Below are 26,959 nucleotides of genomic sequence, written 5' to 3'. Positions count from 1 at the left end.
GTGTGTGTGTGTGAATGTGTGTATGCCACAAGTTAGTACAGTACCTGAAGGGGCTAGAAGACAATGTTGGATCCCCTGGAGTTATTTCAGACTGTTATGAGCAGCTTCTTGTGGGTGCTTATAATGAAACTGGAGTTCTCCCCAGAAGTTGGACACTCAAGTAACCACTGAGTTCTCCAACCCCTTCTTACTATTTACCTTTTTGCTGTAGAGAAGGGATGTTGGTGTGCAGCACAGGCTGACCTGGAATTCTCTAGTTTCCTTTCTCAGCCTCTGGATTGCTATGATTACAGATATACATCTCCATGGCCTCTGTTTTCTTTGTTTTGTTTTACCTTATTTAAATGGGAACATGTGTAATTTCAGGTAGAAATGCTTCTCTACAAATAAGGCAGAAGATGATCTGCCATGGAAATAAATTCTATACCTATTAAGTGGAAGTAAACACTGGAACTGCGGGATTCCCTGCAAGGTAAAGCTTGGTATGGTATTGATTTGAAAAAAAAATCAAATCTCTTATTTGGAAGAATTCTGTGCACAGACTTGCTGCTTTTCAAACAAAATAGATGTTTTTTTTTTTTTTCTTAAAATTTTCACAAAAGAAATAACTTTTAAAATCGTTGTTTTTTAGTTTAAAACCTGTTTATACAATTAAAGTGATCTTCCCTGTCTTAGTATTCTGCTTGGTGTATGGTCTCTTTTGAAGTCTACAGTTGTCCTAAACAACGCTTCCTCCCACCTCCATGAATTTAGTGCTGAAACAACAGGTGGGCACCATGTCTAAAAAGTGATCCTTTTAGAACTGAAAATCAGTTTTACCTTATTGTCATTCACAATATTTTGTTTTCTTATATAGTACAACTTCATTCTAATACACTTCAAGGAAGTAAGTTACTAAATGACAGAAAGTCATAAATGAAATGATGGAAAAAACATACTACAGGAGAATCAATAGATAAATAACAAAAGATATATTGCCTACCTTCAAGACACAGTCTCTAGAGCTAGAGAGGGGCATGCATGGCTTGGGTGGAGCACCAGGGATTGGGCTGAGAGAGACCAAGTTACCACTGCACAGGCACAGTGTTGTCCTGAAGGAGACCAGCTGTTGAGATACCCACATGATCTGCCATTCATGCCAATATTCTATAAATTCTAAACCCCATCCCAAATCTATAATGTCTACTTTTGTCATTATTTTGAAGAAAACAGGGGTGACCCTCTCTAACAAGCATGGAAAGAACTTCTTGGACCACTGACAGGCAGGAAATGACAGATTTGGCTCTTAGCTCTCACCTTATTAGAACACTGCAGATGTGACCCAAATACCAGCATCAGGTTTACTGAACACATTACAATCTATCTGCAGCAAGCAACACAGGCTATGTGTGGAAGTTTCATGAAAGCTGGGATCGCTTGGGAGGTTAATGACCACAAAAATGATCTCTGAGAAAACAGGGAAGATGGTTAGCTTTCACAGCATCCTTTCCCAAAAAAGAAACTCAAGATGCTAGGGACAAATGAGATAGATGCCTTCCATGTTTTCAATGTGAACCCAGGTCCAGGACACAAGTGTTTGCATCACAGTGTAGGTATTACAGTATAAAAAATGACAAAAGCCTAAGTAGTCAAAGTGATACTATGTGTCCTCTCAGTAACAGCAACTTTATCTGAATTTTCTCTTTATAATCTATTAATGTATTTTCAAATATCAAGAAGCATCTCTCCCATATCATTGTGGCATTTTCAAAGGTACTTTTAAATTATTAAAGTGTCATCTATTGACACATATAGGCAATCTGCATAATTTCCAATTAGAATAGAATTTGTAATGCTTATAAATGTTTACAAAATATAAGATATTAGCATAATCATACAAACTGTCAATCAAATTAGAAATGCTTCTCTCTTCCATGTGTGGACAGTAAAGGAATGTCAACCTGAATACAGAATAGTGATTATCAGAGGTTGGCTGAGGTGGGAAAATGTGGAAGCCAGGTGGTAAGAGTCAGGAGTTAGGCAGAGTTATTTTGAGTTTCACAGTCCAGCAAGAGGAGTATTATTGCTGACAACTTGTCACATATATTGTGAAGGTCTCAAAAGTCCAGAAATACAAAGAAATGACAAAACAGAAACACTGCTTACAGTGATTTTACCACCATTTCCTGAATTCACATAGTAGTGAAACACCACAATAAATACTGCTAACATTTATTATTGTTATGCAAACAAAATTTTAAAATACATAATGGTGGTCATTTTCAAGTGTATCAGTGAACATAACAGGCAATAGGATATTCAACCTGCCTTTAGTGGGTAAATGTTGTCAATAACTCATACAGGAGGACAAAAGGCTCTTCAAGTGATGTCCCAGTACATCCTATTGCAATAATCTAGGACTCTAATGTGCTATTTTCTATGTGGAAATAAATCGCAAATGGAGTGGACCCCTAGTAGCAGCCAACATTGAATTAAGAGTTTTAAACCTTCACCCTGGTTTGTAGTGGATCCAAATTTCAGACAGAAATCACATGGGAATATTTTCCCCAGGGGGAAAAACACATTCACTGAACCCTAAACTTATTTCTAACAATTCAATTTCTGGAATATTCTTTCAAATGTTAATAATAGTGTACAAGAAGAAATTTTCTGCTTAAAGTGTATCAGTGAATATATACAGAGAAGAAGATTAGAAACCTCAAAGAACCAAAGCTGCAGGGCAACCATGCTCACTATGTACAAGGAAGTAAATTCAAGCTTCAAATGAAATAAAGTAACAAAGCCAGATGCAACAATTTAGAAAAAGAACCATGAGGAAGGATTGTTAGAAGTCAGTGGAGGATCTCAGCATCTGTTCAGTGCACAGGAACAGGGACAGAGTCTAGTCTCCTCTGGAACAGAAAACAAATATAAGCTGCACTGCTAGGCTTAAAAGTAGGTGAGAAACTCTTAAAGAGAGGCAGTAAGCCAGAATATGAGTGTGAATTGAGTTTCAAAGTGCAGTAAGGATATTAAGACAAAGAAAAGAGTGGTAAGACACATATGTATACATTTAACCATGATACCGGAAGCTAGAGACTAGAAGAAAGAGTTTGTTGCTATGGATTTTATAAGATTATTAAAATTAAATTTGTATCTTCGGCTATTAATACATCATCACATAGTTATATACCAGGGCAAAACGTTGATTCTCAGTTTGTATTTTCAGGACCCCATTGGCTCAATCATTTTGTTCTGTTATCTTCAAATTCTACAAACTAAGTACTCTATAAAAATAGAGGCTGATGAGGCCAGTACCAACATCTTTTCTGTGTATGCCCAGGATTTTTATGACAGGACTCTAGGAAGTCTTAAGGAAATATGAGCCCTCACATGAAAAAGTTAGTGCGCTAACTCAAGACCTTTTTCCTGTTCTTACCAAGTGAGTTAACCTCATGACCTGACATAGTACTGCCTGCCCCATCTATAAATATGATCCATATATGACTTTGGGGATCAAAGATCAACATGAGATTTGGAGGGAAAAAGCATCAGATCGTAAGTAACATTTCCATTAGGGGCACTTTTTAATGTAACAAACCCTGTGACTTTTGTTTATTAAAAAAGATCATTGTAGGTAGATAGATGGTATAGATGCTCTTTCTGCCCACATCTGATAGAAGACAATATAAAATGCTATTTAACCTTTTGAACCTCTCCTGATTTGTGTTATATTGATTCCTTATGCCCACTATAACAAATTTGGCATGAGCGTGGATGCTCAAAACAATTGACGCTTATTTATCCATGTGTCTGGAGTCCAGAAGTCCAAGGAGGCCTTTACAGAACCAAAACCCAGATGTCAGGGGACCTCTGTTATTCAGAGATTCCATGGGACAATGCAGTCCTTGACTTTCCCTCTTTTTGATAGTTCTGCCAGGGTTTGTGGTCACACCACTCCCACCTAGGTCATGTGCTTTGTCTCTTATGTCTAGGTCAAGTGAGACTTCTCCAGATCTCTGGACTGCAGATACCATAAATGCCTCACATGAAAAACTATGCATGAGACAAAATCGTACCTTTATTAGGGTACGATTTACTCATTTAAATGATTATGCCTTGAAGTAATTCTTATAAATAAGTATTTTGATCAGAAATTACTATGAATATAAATAGTCCCCATTGGGGCCTCCTTATTCCTGTCCCGACCTGTCACTGCCCTAATGTGATTGGACAGAGAAAATGCTGCAACAATAGGAGGTTGTAAACAGCCTATATAAGTGCTGGAAACCAAACTCTGATTCTTTGCTAAGTACCAAGGAAATTTATCCAGTAAACCAGATCTCCAGCCTTATAGGAATTTTTACACTTCAAAGTAAACATCTCACTTTTAATTTCAAATATTTTTGAGGTTTTATTTATTGTCTTACTTGTGTGCTTTGCCTGACCATATAAGTCTGTGTACCATGTACATGCAGTGTAAATGGATGCCAGGAGAGGCTCAGAATTCCTGGAGCTGAAGTTACAGACAGTTGTAAGCTGCCATGTGAGTGCTAGGAATTAAACCTTGGTCGTTTGGAAGAGCAGCCAATGCTTTTAACTACTGAGTTACCTCTCTATCCACTCTCCTCTCATTTTAAATGAGAATGCTGGGAATTATATACATTCTCAAGCCCAATGAGTTTGCCATTGATTGAACTCAGATCATATGTAAATTGCCATTGTACATGAGTCAAACGTTGTTTCCTAAAACAAGAAACTTCTAGTTAGGAAGTAGCATTTGTCCACAGTAGGGCAAAGTCAGGAGGAGCTTTTAATGGATGTTTTCAATCCTGGAAAACTTTTAGAAATGTTCAGATCAGTGGATCATATTATCAGGGAATGGGGAATGGCCATTGTTATAGCAGTCATACTGATTGTATCTGTTAAGGTTGCTCTTTCCTCTCAAAGAGTAGAAGCAAATTCTCCAAGGTCCTTTAAGAACTTACAAGATCATGTTACACCTTAGTCACAGATAGATTGATGGATAGTACTGGTTTGTTTGTTGTGTTTCTGTATTTATAGTTATGATATCACTGAAGTTGGATTTGGCTGTGCAAACGTATTCCAGCAGTACAAAGACTAGGGCAAACATAGAGTGAATTAAATGCTGTAGACAACTCTAAGAATTTGGAACATGTGAAGTTGAAAACAAGAGTTGGTTTTAGTTCTTCCTCTGTCAAAGACCCTTGTGCCAAGGTTGGTAATATGGTAGATGCAATTAGTCGCTTCCCAAACGTGTTGAAATTTGTCCCCCAGTATCATAGTGTTGAGAGGTGCCAGGGTTCTTTAAAAAGATGATTAGATAGCTGAAAAGGATGAATGCAGTTCTTGTTGAGACTAGATTATCTACCATAAGGTGGGTTTTTATTGAGTCCAGACTCATTGTTCCTCCTTTGCCTGTTCTTCCTCTTCCTGCTTCAAAGTTATACAACTACAGTAAACATAATTGCTTGTCCAAAAACTTTGCAGCCACAAACCAAAACAAGCCCCTTTCCTGTGGAAATTACCAGCCTAGGATACTCTGCTGTGCAATGGAACGCTCACTGAGACAGTTGTCCTGCCATAGATGTGTACGTTACCCCCACCCATAGTTCCATTTTCACTCCTGTTTTGCTGCTGTTTGTCATGACAATTCAAAGCCACTTTCAAAACCTAAGTGAAATGTTAGAAATCCCTCCAAAGCCTGTCATTAATACAGCCTTGTACCTTTTATTATGTCTGAGAAAGGAGACTCTGTTAAAAAAGGTCAGAGTCTTTTTCATTTTGTGGCTGACTCTTATTAAATAAAAGTATTTCTGTGTTCATAACCTGGGGAAAAAGCCTGTCTGCTATGAGCCATTATCAGAGTTTGCATGGTGAGTCACTGGGGCATATTGGCTGGGAAATTGATTATCTCAAGGAACAGAAGGGAATACTGCATATGGTGTTTAATATATAAGTACAGATGTGAATAGAAGCCATTGTTCCTGCTGGCACAGGCAGTCCTAGTCTAATTAGTCATCCATCTCATGGGAGAACCCTTGCCTCTCCTGTACGCCTGACTTCCACTCCCTAGTGCTGGCTACATACTAGGCAGATGTTTCACTGCTAAACTACAATAGCTCTGTGTACAATGTTTGTCTGTTTGTTTGTTTTCATTTTTAAGAGAAAGCTGGATTCAAATTCATGTTCCCTACTGCCTCAGCCTGGAAGTTTACAAGCCTGCACTTCCATACCTTCTGCATATGTAAATTTGTGGTCACAGAGCCTCTGCACTGGCCTCCAAGTGACTCACGTGCTCTAGTGCCAAGGCTCACCAGGGAGGATTCCTCATTTGGGGACCTCTAATAGATGAGTACCCTTATTTAAGATTAAGTCTACTAACTTCTCTACCTAACCTCTCTGAGTCTCCAGATTATAGAATAGTTATCATTTACTTAATGGCTAATATCCACATATAAGTAAATATGTACCATATTTGTATTTCTGCATATGGGACACCTCATTCAAGAACATTTTTCTAGTTCTATCCATTTTCCTGTGAATTTCATGATTTCAGTGTTTTAAACAGTTGAATAATACTTCATTGTGTGAGGGAGCCTTCTGTTAAAGGACATCTAGGTTGTTTTTGATTTCTAGATATTATGAATTAAACTGCAATGAACATGATTAAGAAAGTGTCTTTGTGGTAGAATGGAACATTCTTTGAGTACATACTCAAGAATGGTATAGTTGGATATTGAGGTAAGTCATTCTCATCTTCCTGAGGAACTGTCACAGTGATTCCCAAATGTATATGTTTTCACTCCCATCAGCAATGGATAAGTGTTCATCTTACTCCACATCTTCACCAACTTGAACTGTCACTTGTTTTATTGATCTTGGCAATTCTGAAAGATATAAGATGAACTCTCAAAGTTTGCATTTGATTCGCATTTCCCTGAAGACTAGAGATATTGAACACTTTAGTGTGTTTCTCAGCCATTTAATTTTCCCCTGAGAATTCTTTTAAGATTTCTTTGTTTAGATTTGTATTTTGTTTTTAATTGGGTTATTTGACTTTTTTGATACTTTTATCCTTCTACTGGATGTATAATCTGTAAAACTCTTTTTTTTCCATTCTGTAGGCTCCTACTTAGTCAGAATGATGCTGTCTCATACTCAGTTTTATAAGGTCCTATTTACTAATTGTTGATCTTAGTGCCTGTGCTAACAGTGTTCAGTTCAGAAACTCTTTTCCTGTGCCATTGAGTTCAAGCCTATTTCTCACTTGTCTTCTATCACATTTAGTGTATCTGGTTTTATTTTAAGATCTCTGATTCATTTGGGCTTGAGTTTTGTGCAGAGTGTTAAGCACATGTCAATATTGATTCTCCTGTATGGAGCCATCAAGTTTGGCCAGCACCATTTGTTGAAGATGCTGTCTTTTTCTAGTGTGTATTTCTGGCTTCTTTATGAAAAAATATTGAGTATTCAGAGGTGTGTGGATTTATGTGTGGGTCTTCAATTTGATTCCATTGATCAATGAGTCTGTTTATATGACAGTATCATACTTTTTTTACTATAGATGTGCAGTACAACTTGAAATCTCGACTTGTGGTAACTTCCAGCAGTTCATTATTCAGGATTGTTTTAACTATCCTGGTTCTTTTTTTCTTCTAAATGAAGCTGAAACTTGTCTGTTAAGATCTTGTGAATAATTGTGTTAGAATTTTGGTGGGGGTTGCATTGAATATGTAGACTGCTTTGGGGAGAGTGGCCATTTTTACTATGTTAATCCTATCCATCCATGAGAATGGGAGAAACTTAAGCTATTGATTGACACGGTTACCTATTCTGATGATGTTTATTTGACCCATGAGAGGTAGATATGAATGGATTTCCTGCAGCCTACAAAAATTCCTTCAAGTTTACAAAAGAGATAAATTTGTTAAAAGGATGAATGGCCTTTAAGGTGAGTTCAGGGAAGACAAAAACCTTTCATACAGCAGAATGTGTTTCTACCTGTTTACCTGTGTTCTCCTGTACTTTTTAAAAGGAGTTGTTTATGTCCTCCTTAAAGTCCTCTATCATCATCTTGAGAAGTGATTTTAGATCTGAACCTTGCTTTTCTGGTGTGATAGTGTATCCAGGACTTGCTATGGTGGGAGAACTGGGTTCTGATGCCAGGTAACCTTGGTTTCTGTTGCTTGTGTTCTTACGCTTGCCTCTCACCATTTGATAATCTCTAGTGCTACCTGCCCTCACTGTATCTAACTGGAACCTGTCCCTCATGTAATCCTGGTTGTGTCAGGACTCCTCAGAGTTCAGCTGACTTTGTGATCCTATGATTATGGTATCCTGTGATCCTGAAATCTTGGGTATGTCAGAGCTCCTGTGAGTCAAGCTGCCTCTGGGATCCTGAAATACTGGTGTGACCAAGCTCCTGTGATCCTGTGATCCTGTGGTCCTGGGCATGTTAGAGCATCTGGGAGTTGAGCTTCCTCTTGGTGCTGTGGGACTGGGTGCGGTGCTATTGCCCAACGTCTGCATAGGGTAGTGGCTCAGACTGGAAGGAACAGTATTTCTCTGTTTAGTTTTTGTTGGTATGGCCTATCCTTTGGTGAGTAGAATATTGAAGTCTCCCACTATCAGTGTGTGAGGGATAATAGGAGATCTAAGCTGTAGTAATGTTTCAGTTTATTTGTTTCTATTCATTTACTTTTGGTTCTTTTCTTTTCTTTTCTTTAACATCCCCACTCCCTTTTATACATGTGAGTGTCCTTGTGCTTGGTGCATAAATATTAAGACTTGCAATAACCACTTGGTGAGACTTTCCTTTGATGAATATGTAGTATTTTTCCCTATCTCTTCTGACTAGTTTTTGTTTGAAGTCTATTTTGTTAGATATTTAAATGTCTATACAATTTTGCTTCTTCAGTCCATTTGCTTAGAATATTTTTCCCCTCCTTTTACACTGAAATGGTATCTTCTCTTGATTTTACAGTGTTTCTTGGAGACACCAGAAAGATAGATACTCTTTTCACATCCATCCTGTTGGTGCACTTTTTTATTTGTAAATTAGGACCGTTGGTGTTGAGAGATATCAATGACCAACGTTTGTTAATTCCTGGTGTTGTTGTTACTCTTGTTCTTGTTGTTGTTTGATGATGATGGTGGTGGTGGTGGTGGTTGTGTGTGTGTTTCCCCTCTTTAAATTTGCTATTCTGGGGGATTTAGTCCCTGTGCTTTCACTAGTGTGATTAACTTCTTTAGGTTGAAGTATTCCTTTTAGAACTTTTTGGAATACTGGATTTATAGATACTTTTTGCTTAAATTTGGTTTTATTATACAGTGTCTAAATATTTATGTCTATTATGATGGAAAGTTTTGCTGGTAATAGTAGTCTGGGCTGGCATCTGTGGGATCTTTGAGTCAAAAGAACATTGTCAGACCCTTGTGGCTTTTAGAGTCTCCACTGAGAAGGCAAGGATTATTCTAGTATGTTTTCCTTGATATGCTACTAGTTTTTCCCTTAAAGTTTTTAATATTCTTTCTTTTTTCTGTACATTTACTGTTTTTATCATTATGTTCTTTGGGGGCTTTTTTTCCTGTTCCAACCTATTTGTTGTTTTGCAAACTTTTTAAATCTTTATAGGCATTCTCGTCTTTTATATTAAAATTTTTCTTTTATGATTTTGTTAAAAATATTTTCTATACCTTTTCCCTGAGTTTCTCCTCCTTCCTCTCTTCCTGTTCTTAGATTTGGTCTTTTCATAGTTTCCCAGATTTCCTGAGTGTTTTGTACCAGGATAGGACTTTTTTAGATTTCAAATTTTTTTGACTAAATTCTTCAGTTCTTCTCTCATGTCCTCAATGCCTGCGATTCTCTCTTCTATCTCATGCATTCTGGTAGTAAGGCTTGACTCTGAGGTTCCTAGTCAAGTTCCTAAATTTTCTTTTTCCACTTTTCCTGCACTTTGGATTGCCTTTATTAGTTTTGTTTCCAGTTTCAGGTCTTAAACAGTTTCAGGTCTTAAAATTCCTTCTATGTTTGTTTACGTTTTCACATATTTCTTTAAGGGGTTTATTCATTTATGCTTTAAGAACTTCTATCATATTAATAAGGCTGTTTTAAGATCTCTGTTGTATGCTTCCACTATGTTACAGTACTCAGGCCCTGCTTTGGGAGGGTTGCAGTGCTGTAGTAGAAACATACTGTTCTATCTGTTACTGATTCTGTTTTTCTGATGGTGTCTAGGCATCCAGATTTGGGAACATTATCACTCTAGGTCCTGCAGTTTGCTCTCCCTTTGTTGGGTCTTTCTGGTACCTCCTTTGGTTCTTACGAGGTATTCTTAGAGGTGCCTGGTAAAGAATTTTTCTGGGAACCTGGTAAGTGTGATCACTGATAGTTCCAGCTAAAATGTGTTTCTAGGTATTGGGACCAGATACTTGGGGATGGGGTTGGGTTTGGAGGAGGTTGCTGAGGTGTGCACAGGAGAAAGGAAAGAGGTGAGTTTCACCAGGATCTGCTTAGTCTGCTGGGAATGGGAGCTGCATTTTGCCTACCTGTTTTACTGGCTAAAGTCACCTGCAGGTTCCCAGAGCATTTCTGCTGCTGTTGGGGGCTAGGATAAAGCAATGAGTAAAGTAAAAGATGTTTGGAGAAGAAGATCTGCCTGCGTGATCCACTACATAAGGGAGTAGAGAGGAAGGAGACATCATAGCAAGTGGTCTGCTACAGAACTGGTGATGAGGCTGGGAAATTGGATTTGGGGAAACAGAGAGAAAGGTGAAGATCTGCACTTTCCTTACCTCTTTAGCTGACTGCAGTAGTCTGCAGGGTCCCACAGAAATCCCATTGGTTTGGGAAGCTCAGATAAAGCAATAAGTATGAGTAGGGGAAGGGACTTTTGAATAGGAATATCTATGTGATCACTTGGAGATGGAGCAGAGGGCAGGGGAGGCTTCAGCCAGCTCTCTGTTGCAGATCTGGCAATGAGACTGGGGATATTGGTATTGGAAGTGTGAAGACAGAGGTGAAAATATACAGTTAGCCTACCTGCTTCCCTGGCTGGAACTGATATAATAAATTCTTGTTTTTTTTGTTTTTTTTTTTTCTTTGTCTGCTCACTTGTGGAGTTTTGTTGCAGAAACCTAGGCACATTAGTAAGTGCTTCTCTACCTCCAGTAGCTGGATAGCTACCTGACTTCACATATCTCTGTCATCTTCAAAGCCAGCAATGTCAAATTCACTGAACTTCCTTCTATATAGACACATCTCCATCCAACTACTGCCAGGGAGGATTCTCTGACTTTTAAAAACTCCTGTAATTGTCATGCCTAGCATGACTGTGGGGATTTGGCTGAGAAAGCAAAGGAATAAAAAAAATGATAGAAAGACAGAAACACAGGAAAACTGGGATCCGGTGGTCTTGTAAGGGTCCTTGGTTTGCCAAAGAGTGATACCCTGGACTCAAATAGTATGTAAATGCAGAGCATTTTACTTTGCAAAAGTCCAGCATGCTGGGGTCTCCCATTTCCAAGATAGAGAGACACTCGAGTGAGCTCACAGGCTCAATTTAAAGTACATTAGGGGAATTCTGGGGTAGGTGACCCTATCTTGCTTATTCTCTTAGGGACACTCCAAAACCACTATCAGGGTATGGGGGCTAGACTCTGTTGTTGAGGAATTCAAGGATAGGTGATCTTCTCTTGCCCTATCTCTTAGATATTCTGGAACTCTTACCGAGCTGAGGGCTGGAAACTGTTTTGGACCGATTGTTCTTGCTTCAGGCTGTCTGACCAACTGTCTGAAGACTGGGTTTTTAGGCTTAAACCAATTTGAGGCCTGTCATGGAGTCAGCCTGTCTCATCATCAGTCTGGACTCTTGTGTGGAGAAACCAAGCTGCAACCCCTGGAAGCTAAGTCAATGTGTTTATTATCTATATAAAATTGAATACATAGACAGAATTATTGTATACCTCTGAACAAGGAGGTGGAGATGAAGGTGGGACTGTTGCATATGTTTGAGCAAGCAGGTGGAGTTATATGCAGATAAACAGAAAGGCAGAGTTATTATCAGCTGAATAAGGAGGCAGGCTTAGTAAGTTTCAACATGAGAGGTCTGTGGAAAGGATTAGTCTTCAGGCTATAAATATCCACGAGAAAAAGTTGTGGTAGATATTTTTCTGCACTCGTTATCAATATCCACACAGGGACCAGCAGAAGGCTTGCCGTTCCTTTGAACCTCAGTCATTGCCATGGATCTGCGGCTTTACAGTCACTGGCATTATATGTCGTATATATTAGGCACAAGGGCATCACTTTTTGCAAGATATCACTTATTAAAAATGTATAAAGTGCCTTAATCTTAACAAAGTACCTTGATCTTTTTTTTTTTTTAACCCATATAACAATTGTATTGATTGCCGGGCAGTGGTGATGCATGCCTTTAATCCCAGCACTTGGGAGGCAGAGGCAGGCGCATCTCTGAGTTCAAGGCCAGCCTGGACTACAGAGTAAGTTCCAGGACAGCCAGGGCTACACAGAGAAACCCTGTCTCGAAAAAAAAATTGTATTGATTATCTGTGAGAGTTTTAAGAATTCTCTTTGATGTTTCCTGTCTAGGCTATTACTTTTGGGGTTAAGGGAGTAGGGGTTGTACCATAAGCCTTCCATGTCTCTCTTTCTGAATAGTGCATCTGAAGTCATAAATATTATGGCCCATGTAGCCTCCTTGCTCTTCAAAGTCAGATGGAGCAAGAATTATGATCTTTTCTTCCTAGTTTCTGGGTTCATCACAGACCATAGACAAGGTCCCCTACTGGACATGGCCTCAGGCAGCAGCACAGGCTACCCATATTATTAAGGTCCCCACTTGCACCATGACTTATAGACATTGATGTAGATTCAGGCTGTAGCCCTTTAGTGGTAACATGTGCCATAGACATCAATATAGACCCAACTGCAGTAGAGCCTTGGTATCTTGATCTCAATACACATTTGAATTGATATGCTATATTACTCTACCAAATTTTCCATAAAAGAGTATCATAGCCTGTGTGGCTTAAACAAAAACCTTACTTAAAATTCTAGAGATGAGTAAACCCAAGATGAAGGCATTAGTAGGTCTGTTATCCAGTGAGAGCCCTCACCATGGTTCATGGTTAGCTGACTTCCAATAAAGATACCAACCCCAAACACATCACCCCAGTCACCTCCCAAAGACCCTATATTTTAATATCATCACAGTGACTATCCATGAATGGGAGAGGGTGGTATGTACATATAAACATTCAGTTTACAAAATGAAATAATTTGAAAGGATGAAATTTTTTAGTATATTATCTTCTATTTTATTTTATGTATTTTATTTTATGTTGGACTTTTTCTTTATCCAATAACAACCTTTAAATATGTTATATTAATAAATATAAGCAATACTCAAATGTATATGTCAAGCATTTCATTTTAACATACAGACAGTATACAAAGTACCAGGAGACTTTTACACTCCCATTTCTTTCTCTATTCATAAACACTATTTATCATAGAGAATATGATTAAGTATAATTCAGGTCAAGGTGGAATCATATTTTTCATAACCTTAGAAGTTTTATAAGATAACCTTGAAATGATTATTCAAGTGTAGCCAGGCAATTTTTTCAGGGGTAGTGACTTTCAGCCTCCTGGTGAGTTAACAACAAAAGTGGTTAGAGATTTCAATTTGCTCTAAGATGCACAAAAATCATTTTCTTTGAGTTTCTTGCTAGAGTAATTCTGCATGCATTTGGAGAGGCTCTTATGGTTCAGACTTAATCATTGCCATTTTAAATGCAATTCCAAATCAAAGTCACTCAAGCTAAAGCCCGTTACTAGAGAAAAATGCCCTGATAGTTCTGGAGATGATCCAGGCTGGAAGCTGGCCACCACATGCGGAATTCACGCGTGACTTCCATAGTACTGAGAGGGTGAGCTTCATACCTGAGCAGTAACTCTGCCCACCCATCAAGGGCAGTGTGTGCTCTGTGGGTACATAGGACATGCTGAGATACATAGGCGGCATGAAGGAAGCCCTGTGGGTACATAGGACACGCTGAGATACATAGGCGGTATGAAGGAAGCCCTGTGGGTACATAGGACACGCTGAGATACATAGGCGGTATGAAGGAAGCCCTGTGGGTACATAGGACATGCTGAGATACATAGGCGGTATGAAGGAAGCCTTCCCTCTCTTGCCTCCTCTCTTCTTTTCACTAGTTAAGTGTATCTTTAATATAGAAAACAGAATCTAAGACTCACCCTTCATATTGTGGGTTGGATCCCTGGATGTGAAAGACAAGTTTTAGTAAGAGGCTTATTTGTGTTTTAGATTCTGCCACACTACAGAATGTTAATCGCCTGCTAAACTGCATGTCTGCCTTCCATCAAGGATACAACACCACAGACCACACCACAAGACTTTGGGGGCCTCATAAAGTGTCATACAGCTGGAGCTGAGACCCTGGTTTAGTGACCCAAGAAACAGAGAATGGAGCAAATGAAGCTAAGAGAAGCAGAGCAACCTGACCTCTGAGAGGCATTCTAACCCAGGAAGGAATCCACACTACCACATCCTGAACTGGAGCACTCCGATCACTGATTTCCACTTGGCAGAGGACTTGGCCTTAGTCTACCTTCCCTTCAGACACTACAGAGAGTCACTAGGGGTGCTAGAGAAGCAAAGCTCTGACAAATAAATAGTGATACTGTGGTATGAACTTTAAAGTATAACAAAGGACAAAGTAACCCCATATATGATGAAATGTCATCCTTCCCAATGGGAGATCTGGAGCTATCAAAGAAAGAGCCCCACCCACTGTCATTTGCAAAGGAGGCTTCTGTACAATTGATTTATGTTAAAAAGACACTTGATCTTCAAGGAAAGTGAACTGTGTTTAAGTGATAGAATTAACTGCACAAATAAAAGGCATATGTATTGCTTGCAGCTAAATATCGCACAGAGCATATACCTCACCCAAGAGTGTGGCTGTAAATGTGGTATGTTTCCTATTAGAGACAGAGTAAGGACATTTGAGGTGGCCCTGTGGGTATTAAAGAGTTCCCACAGCAGGACTCTGTTCTCTTCTGAAAAGCCTACTGGCAATGTCTGCCTTTGCTTGGTATCTGATAATATAAAGCTGGAACTGTTCCCACTAATGCTCACAGGCTGGCTAAAGGATAAGGTCCTTATTCATGCTGAACGCTTGCTTCCTCCTGAAAGCCTGGAATTTGGATGTACTCCAGGCAAAGGGTTTTCAAGACCAATAGCTAATGTAAATATGGGCTCACAGTCTCTTATGAACCTGTCTGGCTAACAACAATTCACAGATATTTTGTTGTTGCTATTCTGATTCCCAGAGAATTGACCCAGCTTATGGACCTCCACTGGAGAGGATCTAGAAGTTTACCCTTGGTTTCTCCTGACTTTGCACCACAAATTTTCACCTTGATAGTTTTTCTTTCTGTTCTTCCATAGTAACAAAACTTACATGTACCCCGCTCTATGCCAAATCCTAGGGACATGCTCAAACATGGAGTATGTATAGGGAATCTCTCTGGATGTCAGTCTTCTGAGGAACTTCACCTCTACTCCATGCAAGGACATCTTTGGATATAAGAGAACTAAAATCCTACAGCTGTGCAGCTGCTTCTCCCTATGAACTTCTCAACTAAAGCAGTGTAGCTCACCTCAGACAGCTCCTCGATGTGCTAAGAGGTGTGCCTAGGCTACTGGGTATGCTATGCTGGATGAGTTGAAGCTGTCTGGTATTCACTAAGTGTGGATACAGGACCCAAGCTGATTCCATTAGACCTATTTCCACCAGTTCGAGTAGGAGTTTTTGAGGGAGAATCAGAAGATAGATGCCCAGAGACCTAAAGGGCATCATTACTCACTTTCACCACTTAACTAAGGAGCTCAGTTCCTTCATCTCGGCCTTGTATAAGTCTTCAGGACTCTAAACCAGCTTATTCTCTACTTCTCTTCTTAACATGACAAGGATTACACAGAACTGAGCTATCAGAAAACCTTTTGTTGGTATTCTGTCTGGACTCCAGAGGAGGGGCCAAGCAGCCCCTTCTATACTGGGCCAAGCCTACCTGGCTGTTGCTAGGTAACTGTGGGGAGGAGCATACCTTGCGGCTGCCAGGAATTGTGGGGGTGGGGTCCTGTGACCCTCCTACAGCTAAGGGCTGATTATGTCAGATACTCCCCCCTCCCCTCACCTTGCCACATATAGCTACACCTTTCTCCAACCTCCTGCTAATAGCCATGCCTCTCTACAAGTTCCTGTTATGCCAGAAGTCCCGCCTCCAGAGACTGAAGATGAAGCTGCTGATTGGGCCAAGTTGCTGACGGACTTTGGGGGAGGGGTTTTGCTTTATCTACCTGTTGGCTTGTAACAAGGAGAATTCATTAATGATGGCGGACTGAAAGCACACCAGGTATTGGTCTCATTTTTTCAAACCCCTTCCCCAATTTCCGGTACCCTTAATCTTTTCAGCCCCTGACTCCCATTCCAGACGACCCATTCGTTTGTGTGGCTGCAGGCGGCTGCAGAGTCCAGACAGAATTCCAACATTCCCCCATTTTGGCTTAATTAAAGAGAGGAAAAAATTAGAAAGAAGTGATGAAGAAGTAGAAATAAGGTCATTGTGATATCTGGCTGCTTCATGCAGACACTGGGGTTGATGGGTCTCTGGAACCTAGAGGAATGGGTTCGGGGATGTTTTTCCAGTCTTAGGAGAGTTGCCTCTCTCTCTTACTCTCTTACTCCTGCCTCTCTCTTGCTTCTTGCCCCTTTCTCCCCATTCCCTTTCCCCCTCTCTCCATGTGGTCATGGCAGGCCTTCACTTATCTATTCTCTCCTTCTCTCTGCCTTTCTCTGCCTCTGCTACCCTCTTTTAACTCCCCTCCTCATGCCCTAAATAAACTCTATTCTATACTATACCGCTGTGTCTGGTCCCTCAGGGCATGGGCCCGCTGACGCATGCTCTTCCTCTGCACCCTGCCAGAACATAGCCTTATACCTCTTTCTCTTTTTATGCTCACAATACCTTTCTTCTGCCTCTGTGAGGGATGAGGATCTATGTCTAGATTGTTTTGTCTTGTTTGTTGTTTTTGTTTTGTTTTGTTTTGTTTCTTAAGTTGGGTGCCTGCCAAGTTTAAATTGGGGGCTAATAAAATACTTGTGGAATAAATTATTGAATAATTCCTATTCTCAGGCCAACTATGAGGACAGTCTTGAAAACACTTAGCCAGAACTAATGATCCAAAGATTGATTTTGTAGTTAATTTTCTACATCTACACCTATGTGTTTTAATATTCAGTTTTTTAAAGATCAGATTGATAAGAAGTGTGGTGTGTGTGTGTGTGTGTGTGTGTGTGTGTGTGTGTGTTAAAATGGGCTGGAGTCTACCTCCAGTGAATTCATACTGTGTGAGATATTTTAACAGATATTATCAAGGGAAACAACAGTGGAGAATTTTAGATTTTTTTGTCTAGGAAATAAGTGAACAAAGAATCTTGTGGTGCAGTGGTTAATTGTCAACTGGACAGAGTCTAGAATCACCCAAAAAAGGGGCCTCTAGTCATCCTTGTGCTGCATTGTCTTGTTTACATTGTGGTAGAAAAACCCACTTACTGTAGGCACACCATGACCATGATCCCAGACAGAGCCACTGTATGTATTCAATTTTCTGCCTTTTCTTGCTATGTTGTCGAATGAAACCAACTGCTTCAAGCTCTTGTTGCCTTTCCACCCCCACTGTGATGAACTGCATCCTAAAACTATGAGCCAAAATAAGCCATTTATCCCTTAAATTCCTATTATCAGAGTATGTTATCACAGCAAGAGATTAAAAACAAAACAAAAACCAAAGAAACAAAAAAACTGAGGTGGGGCTGGAAAGATGGCTCAGTGTTTAAGAGTACTTACCAGGTATGCATGTGATACACATATACAGGCAAAACATTCCTACACATAAAATTTTAAAATATATTTCTAAAAATGTAAGACAACAAAGAGAATATACAAATACAGCATTTCCAAAAAAGGGAGGGTTACCCTTCAGTAAATTTCATTTCAAATAAGATAATGTGGAATACATTTATATTCAAGTCATGGTTACATTAGGTGACAATAAACAGTGTCTAGAGGACCAGGCCATATCCTGAAATTCATTATAAAAACACGTCTTGTTTTTTTATTAGTAAATGTAGGTGTAGTCTAATGTCAGAATATCTCTGGATCAGCCAAACTGGAAGCACAGAGCAACATCAATCTGAGGATCTCAACTGGTCTCCTTATAGAAGACTGTGCATTTAATTACATGGAAACACAGAATCTTGGCTTTGAACATGTGATCAGTAGAGGTGAGCAACTGTGATATGTACAATCTTCCTTTATAAGGCTCTAATCTATAATTCCATTTATATCTGCTGAACTTTGTTTCTTCATTCAATAATGTATATGTGATGCTTGTTATGACAAGAAAATTCCAATAAACAAGATACATGTTGCCAGAGGGGGTTTGACTTTTTCTTTGGTAGAAGACACAATGTGAATAAGAGGGAACCTAAGAGGAAGATAAATACATTAATTAATAATTAATTTAGTATTATGATGTTCTAAAACATGTCTTTTATACTTGCCAAAGTACCCACATGTACCACACACAAAGAGCTGCCCATCTTCATATCACTGGGCCTCTCTCTTACCATAATATTTCTAATCATGTTTCATAATAATTGAAAGTAGCAAGTTATACTTCAACCATAGGTAAAATTAAGTTAACTCATACTGTGACTATTAATCTTTTAAAACAGTTACTTAAATACTGGCTATTAGTGAAGAATTAGAATTAAAAGTTATGCCATTGGACCCCATAGAGGACAACCAGTAACCTGACAGCAATTTACTATCTAGTATAATTAAGTCTGATTTTTCTATTCCACCAATGTAGTCAAATAATGCCTCCCTCTGCCATATTTAATAATATATGTCTAAGAAATCCTATTTGAAATTATTAACTTATTGTTTTATTGAGTGACATTATATTTTTGTAATAATGAACACAATCAACTATAATTATGCAGGATTGTTTTATGTGGTTTCAAAAATTTAACGTCCATAAAATTATACAGTCAACATGTCAACAATAAGGTCATACAATGCCTTATTTCAACTGAAATGAAATCGTTCATGAGAAATAAGAATATGACTTTTCAAATTACATTTTTTCTTTACCTTAGAAATGTCTTTTTTTCCAGCTACAGCTTTTCTTTTTATTTTTTTATTGGACATTTTATTTATTTACATTTCAAGTATGATTCACTTTCCTGGTTTCCCCTCTGAAAAAAAAACTCTATTCCCTCCCCTACCCCATGCTCACCTATCCACCCTCACCCAGTTCCTGGCACTGGCATTCCCCTACACTAGGGCATAGAACCTTCACAGGGCCAAGGGCCTCTCCTTGAATTGATGACTGACTTAGCCATCCTCTGCTACATATGCTGCTCGAGCAATTAGTTCAACCATGTGTACTCTTTGGTTGGTGGTTTAGTCCCTGGGAGCTCTGAGGGTACTAGTTAGTTCATATTGTTGTTCGTGCTAAAGGGCTGCAAACCCTTCAGCTCCTTGGGTCCTTTCTCTACTTCCTTCATTGGGGATGCTGTACTCAGTCCAGTGGATGGTTGTGAGCCTCCACTTATGTATAGTCAGATACTATCAGAGCCTCTAAGGAGACAGCTATATGAGGCTTCTGTCAGTCAGCACTTGCTGGCAACCACAATAGTGTCTGGGTTTGATGATTGAATATAGGAAGGACTCTCAGGTGGAGCAGTCTCTGGATTGTCCTCCCTTCAGTCTCTGCTTCATAGTTTGATTCCGCAACTCCTTCCATGGGTATTTTGTTCCCCCTTTTAATAAGGAATGAAGTATCCACACTTTGGTCTTCCTTCTTGAGTTTCTTGTGTTTTGTGGATTGTACTTTGTGTATTCCGATTTTCTGGGCTAATATCCACTTATCAGAGAGTGCATACCATGTGTGTTCTTTTGTGATTAGGTTACATCACTCAGGATTATATTCTCCAGATCCATCCATTTCTCTAAAAATTTCATAAATTCATTGTTTGTAATAGCTGAATTGTACTCTATTGTGTAGATGTACCACATTTTGTATATCCACTACTCTGTTGAGGGACATCTGGGTTGTTTCCAGTTTCTGGTTATTATAAATAAGGCTGCTTGCTATGAACATAGTGGAGCATGTGTTCTTAATACATGCTGGAGCATCTTCTGGGTATATGCCTGAAGATGAGCTAGGTCCTCAGTACTACTATGTCCAGTTTCCGAAGGAACTGTCAAACTGATTTCAAGAGGGGTTGAACCACCTTGCAATCCCATCAGCAATGAAGGAGCGTTCCTCTTTCTCGACAACCTCACCAGCATCTGATGTCACCTGAGTTTTTTATCCTAGCCATTCTGACTGGTGTGAGGTAGAATCTCAGAGTTGTTTTGATTTGCATTTCCCTGATGACTAAGGATGTTGAACATTTTTTAGGTAGTTCTCAGCCATTCGGTATGTGTCAGTTGAGAATTCTTTGTTTAGTACTGTACCCCATTTTTTTAATAGTGCTATTTTGTGCTCTAGAGTCTAACTTCTTGAGTTCGTTGTATACATTGTATATTAGCCCTATATCAGATATAAAATTGGTAAAGGCCTTTTCCCAATGTTTGGCTTCCATTTTGTCCTATTGACAGTGTCTTTTGCCTTACAGAAGCTTTGTAATTTTATGAGGTCACAATTGTTAACTCTTGATCTTAGAGCATAAGCTATTGGTTCAGAAAATTTTCCCCTGTGTCAATGTGCTCGAGGTTCTTCTCCACTTTCTTTTCTATTAGTTTCAGTGTTTCAGGTCCTTGATCCACTTGTACTTGAGCTTTGTACAAGGAGATAGGAATAGATCGATTTGCACTTTTCTACATGGTAACTGCCAGTTGAGCCAGCACTATTTATTTAAAATGCTGTCTTTTTCCCCACTGGATAGTTTTAGCTTTTTTGTCAAGGATCAAGTGACCATAGGTGTGTGGGTTCATTTCTGGGTCTTCAATTCTATCCCATTGGTCTACCTGCCTGTCTCTGTACCAATACCATGCAGTTTTTTATCACAATTGCTTTGCAGTACAGCTTAAGGTCCTGGATGGTGATTCTACCAGAGGTTCTTTTATTGTTGAGAATACTTTTTGCTCTCCTAGGTTATTTCTTATTCCAGATGAATTTGCAAATTGTTCTTTCTAAGTGAGTGAAGAATTAAGTTCGAATTTTGATGAGAAAATTTGATGGGGAAACATTGAATCTGTAGATTGCTTTCATCAAGATGGCCATTTTTACTATATTAATCCTGCCAATCTATGAGCATGAGAGATCTATCCATCTTCTGAGATCTTCTTCAATTTCTTTCTTCAGAGATTTGAAGTTCTTGTCAAATAGATCTTTTACTTGCTTAGTTAGAGTTACACCAAGGTATTTTATATTATTTGTGACTATTGTAAAGGGTCTTGTTTCCCTAATTTCTTTCTCTGCCTGTTTATCCTTTGTGTAGAAGAAGGCTACTGATTTGCTTGAGTGAATTTTATATCCAGCTACTTTGCTGAAGTTGTTTATCAGGTTTGGAGCTTTCTGGTGGAATTTTTGGGGTCACTTAAGTATAATATCATATCATCAGCAAATAGTGTCAATTTGACTTCTTCCTTTCCAATTCGTATCCCTTTGATCTCCTTTTGTTGCCTAATTGCTATGGCTAGGACTTCAAATACAATATTGAATAGGTAGGGAGAGAGTGGGCAGCCTTGTCTAGTCCCTGATTTTAGTGGGATTGCTTCAAGTTTCTCTACATTTAGTTTGATGTTGGCTACTGGCTTGTTACATATTGCTTTTACTGTTTTTAAGTACAGGCCTTGAATTCCTGATCTTTCCAAGACTTTTATCATGAAGGGGTGTTGGATTTTGTCAAATGATTTCTCAGCATCTAGTAAGATGATCATATGGTCTTTTTTTTTCTTTGAGTTTGTTTATATAGTGAATTATGTTGATGGATTTCTGTATATTGAACCATCCCTGCATCCCTGGGATGAAGCCTATTTGATGAGGATGGATGATTATTTTGATGTGTTCTTGGATTCTTATTGAAAGAATTTTATTGAGTATTTTTGCATCAATATTCATAAGGGAGGTTGGTCTGAAATTTTCTTTCTTTGTTAGGTCTTTGTGTGGTTTAGATATAGGAGTAATTGTGGCTCTATAGAACAAATTAGGTAGAGTACATTCTGTTTCTATTTTGTGGAACAGTTTGAGGAGTATTGGTATTAGGTCTTCTTTGAAGGTCTGATAAAACTCTGCACTAAACTCATCCGGTCCTTGGTTTTTTTGGTTGGGAGAATATTAATGACTGTTTTTATTTCATTAGCAGGTATAGGACTGTTTGAATCATTTATCTGATCTTGGTTTAACTTTGATACCTGGTATCTATCTAGAAAACTGTTCATTTCATCCAGGTTTTTTAGTTTTGTTGAGTATAGGCTTTTGTAGTATGATCTGATTTTTTGGATTTCCTCAGTGTCTGTTACTATGTCACCCTTTTCATTTCTGATCTTGTTAATTAGGTTACTGTCTCTGTACCCTCTAGTTAGTCTGGCTAAGGGTTTATCTATTTTGTTGATTTTCTCAAAGACCCAGCTTCTGGTTTGGTTGGTTCTTTATATAGTTCTTTTTGTTTCCATTTGGTTGATTTCAGCCCTGAGTTTGATTATTTCCTTCTGTTGACTCCTCTTGGCTGAATTTGCTTCTTTTTGTTCTAGAGCTTTCAGATGTGCTGTCAAATTGCTGGTGTATGCTCTCTCCAGTTTCCCTTTGGAGGCACCTAAACCTATGAGTTTTCCTCTTAGGACTGCTTTCATTGTGTCCCATAAGTTTGGGTATGTTGTGGCTTCATTTTCATTAAACTCTAGAAAGTCTTTCATTTCTTTCGTATTTCTTCCTTGACGAAGTTATCATTGAGTAGAGTGTTGTTAAGCTTCCACGTGTATGTGGGCTTTCTATTGTTTATGTTGTTATTAAGGAACAGCCTTAGTCCATGGTAATCTGATAGAATGCAAGGAATTATTTCAGTCTTCTTATATTTGTTGAGTCCTGATTTGTGACCAATTATATGATCAGTTTTAGAGAACGTACTATGAGGTGATGAGAAGAAGGTATATCCTTTTTTTGTTTTTTAGGATAAAAAGTTGTATAGATATCTGTTAAATCCATCTGTTTCATAACTTCTGTTAGTCTCACTGTGTCTTTGTTTAGTTTCTGCTTCCATGATCTGTCCATTGCAGAGAGTAAGGTGTTGAAATCTCCCACTATTATTGTGTGCGGTGTAATGTGTGCTTTGAGCTTTAGTAAAGTTTCTTGTATGAATGTAGATGCCCTTGCATTTGGAGCATAGAGGTTCAGAATTGAGAGTTCATCTTGGTAATTCATATCTTTGATGAGTATGAAGTGTCCGTCCTTATCGTTTTTGATCACTTTAGGTTGAATGTTGATTTTATTTGAGATTAAAATGGCTACTCCAGCTTGTTTATTGGGACTATTGGCTTAGAAAATTGTTTTCTAGCCTTTTATTCTGAGGTAGTGTCTGTCTTTGTCACTGAGGTGGGTTTCCTGTATGCAAAAAAATGTTGGGTCCTGTTTACATCCTCAGTCTGATAGTATATGTCTTTTTATTGGGGAATTGAGACCATTGATATTAATAAATATTAAGGAAAAGTAATTGTTGATTCCTTTTATGTTTGTTGTTAGAGTTAGAATTCTGTTCATGTGGCTATCTTCTTTTAGTTTTGTTGGAGGATTACTTTCTTGCTTTTTCTAGGATGTAGTTTCCCTCCTTGTGTTGGAGTTTTCCAATTATTATCCTTTGAAGAGCTGGATTTTTGGAAAGATATTATGTAAATTTCATTTTGTTATGGAATACTTTGGTTTCTCCATCTATAGTAATTAAGAGTTTTGCTGGGTATAGTAGCCTGGGCTGGCCTGTCTGTTCTTGTAGGGTCCGTATGACATCATCCCAGGATCTTCTGGCTTTCATAGTCTCTGGCTAGAAGTCTGGTATAATTCTGATAAGCTTGCCTTTATGTTACTTGACCTTTTTCCCTAACTGCTTTTAATATTTTTTCTTTGTTTTATATATTTGGTATTTTGACTATTATGTAGCAGGAGGAATTTCTTTTCTGGTCCAGTCTATTTGGAGTTCTATATGAACTTCTTCTTGTATGTTCATGGGCATCTCTTTCTTTAAGTTAGAGAATTTTTCTTCTATAATTTTGTTGAAGATATTTACTGACCCTTTAAATTGAACATCTTCACTCTCTTTTATACCTATTATCCTTTGGTTGGTCTTCTCATTGTGTCCTGGATTTCCTGGATGTTTTGAGTTAGGAACTTTTTGCATTTTGCGTTTTCTTTGAGTGTTGTGTCAATGTTTTCTATGGTATCTTCTGCACCTGAGATTCTCTCTTCTATCTCTTGTATTCTGTTGATGTGGCTTGCATCTATGGTTCCTGGGTTCTATCCTAGGATTTCTATCTCCAGAGTGGTTTCTCTTTCTGATTTCTTAACTGTTTCTACTTCTGTTTTTAGGTCCTGGATGGTTTTGTTCAATTCCTTCGCCTATTTGTTTGTGCTTTCCTGTAATTTTTAAAGTATTTTTGTGTTTCCTCTTTAAGGGCTTCTACTTGTTTCCTCATTTTCTCCTGTAATTCTTTAAGGGATTTTTGTGTCTCCTCTTTAAGGGTTTGTACCTGTTTATCTGTGTTCTCCTGAATTTCTTTAAGGGAGTTATTCATGTTCTTCTTATATTCCTCTATCACCATCATGAGATATGATTTTAGATCCAAATCTTGCTTTTCCAGTGTTTTGAGATATCCAGGACTTGCTGTGGTGGGAGTGCTAGGTTCTCATGAAGCCAAGTATTCTTGGTTTCTGTTGGTAAGATTCTTGTGTTTGCCTTTCACCATCTGTTGATCTCTGGTGTTAGATGTTCTTGCTGTCTCTGGCTGGAGCTTGTTCCTCCTGTGTGTCTGTAAGCCTGTGTCAGTACTTCTGGGAGATCAGCTCTCCTCTGGTAAGACCTATGTGCAGAGGGCTGTGGATCAGTCATCCCTTCTGAGTCTTGGGATCAGAGCACACCCTGGAGTCAGGCTCTTTGCTTGCAGGAAAGGTACAGAGAGGGCTGTGGATCTACTGTCCCTCCTAGGTGTAGACAGAGGTGTAGAAAGGATCCTGTCCAAGCTACCCGGCCATTTCTAAGGGCCTGTGCCTCCTGGCTGGTCTAGCCTTAGAAAGTCACCAGAGAGAAAATGGTGATCTCACTTGAGTCCCTGGGTCAGATCACCCCATGGAGACAAGCTCTTCCCTTTCAGGGAAGGGGCCAGAGAGGGCTGTGGATCAGCTGTCCCTCCTATGTGTAGACAGAGGTAGAAAGGATCCTATCTGAGCTGCCCTACCACTTCTGAGGTCTGTGCCTCCCTGCTGGTCCTGCCTTCCACTTTTTACTTTTTAAATGTTTATTATATTTTATAAATGTTCTCTCTCTCTCTCTCTCTCTATCTATCTATCTATCTATCTATCTATCTCTCCTTGTCTCTCTCTGTCTCTGTCTCTCTTTGTCTCTCTCTGTCACTGTTTCTTTGTCTCTGTCTCTGTCTCTGTCTCTCTCTCTCTCTCTTTCTATCTATCTCTCCTTGTCTCTCTCTGTCTCTGTCTCTCTTTGTCTCTCTCTGTCTCTGTCTCTCTCTGTCTCTCTCTGTCTCTCTCTGTCTCTTTGTCACTGTTTCTTTGTCTCTGTCTCTGTCTCTCTCTCTCTCTCTATCTATCTCTCCTTGTCTCTCTCTGTCTCTGTCTCTCTCTGTCTCTGTCTCTCTCTGTCTCTCTCTGTCTCTCTCTGTCTCTCTCTGTCTCTCTTTGTCACTGTTTCTTTGTCTGTCTCTGTCTCTCTCTCTCTTTCTTTCTATCTCTCCTTGTCTCTCTCTGTCTCTGTCTCTCTTTGTCTCTCTCTGTCTCTGTCTCTCTCTGTCTCTCTCTGTCTCTCTCTGTCTCTCTCTGTCTCTCTCTGTCTCTCTTTGTCACTGTTTCTTTGTCTCTGTCTCTGTCTCTGTCTCTGTCTCTGTCTCTCTCTCTCTCTCTCTCTCTCTCTCTCTCTCTGTTTGTGTGTGTGTGTCTGTGGTGGGGTAGTATATGCATATGGTTGTAAGTGTCTGTGGAGGCTAGAATCTAATTTGGTCCCTCTGCAAAAGCAGGAGAGCTCCAAGTCATCTTTCCTGGCTTCCTTTCATGCCAACAGACTCCTATGTATGTGACTGAATTCTCTTGTAATGTTCACATTTCTAAAAAGAGTTTAATCGAGGTGGCCTTTCTCACTCATCTGAAAGAAGCTTAGTTAGAGAGACAGTGAAACTCCTTCTCCCCTTTTTACTTAGTGTGCCTGCTCTTAGGAAAACCCACCTGAGGGCTTAGCAAGAAGCCAGAGAGCCATGACCAGAAACCAAACTGGGTAGAATGCTTATCCTGGATTTCTAACTTTGAAGACTCAGAAAACAGATTCCTCTGGCTTAAGCCAATTCCTTATTATTGTTGTTATTATTATTGTTATTATTATTATTATTATTATTATTATTATTATTATTGTTATTATTATTATTATTATTGTAATGCTGTCCAAGACGACTGATATAGATTGTTTCCTTCATTTCCTGATCCTCTTAGTCTGATGGGTTCTAATCCTCTCCTCAAGAATCAGCAGGTTCTGTGAGCCTCTGCCATTTCAGGTCTCTGTCTTGTCCCAGTGATGCCTATGACCAATTTCTCTTCTCTTTCCCAGCCCTTTCACC

General features: G+C 39.0%; 1 long non-coding RNA gene across 1 annotated transcript in view; it reads right to left on the bottom strand.

The window, feature by feature from the left end:
• The window catches only part of LOC116088116, an 86,087-nt gene extending 69,859 nt beyond the window's left edge, over positions 1-16,228 (bottom strand). Inside the window, exon 1 of the long non-coding RNA XR_004117779.1 lies at positions 15,923-16,228. This is a non-coding gene — a long non-coding RNA (uncharacterized LOC116088116). The remainder of the gene's footprint in view (positions 1-15,922) is intronic.
• Positions 16,229-26,959: the final 10,731 nt, after the last annotated feature.

This window comes from Mastomys coucha, unplaced genomic scaffold (assembly GCF_008632895.1).
Source record: "Mastomys coucha isolate ucsf_1 unplaced genomic scaffold, UCSF_Mcou_1 pScaffold14, whole genome shotgun sequence".
NCBI classification, from domain to species: domain Eukaryota; kingdom Metazoa; phylum Chordata; class Mammalia; order Rodentia; family Muridae; genus Mastomys; species Mastomys coucha.
Note: the sequence above shows the minus strand (reverse complement) of the source record. Positions and strands in the feature narration are given on the sequence as shown.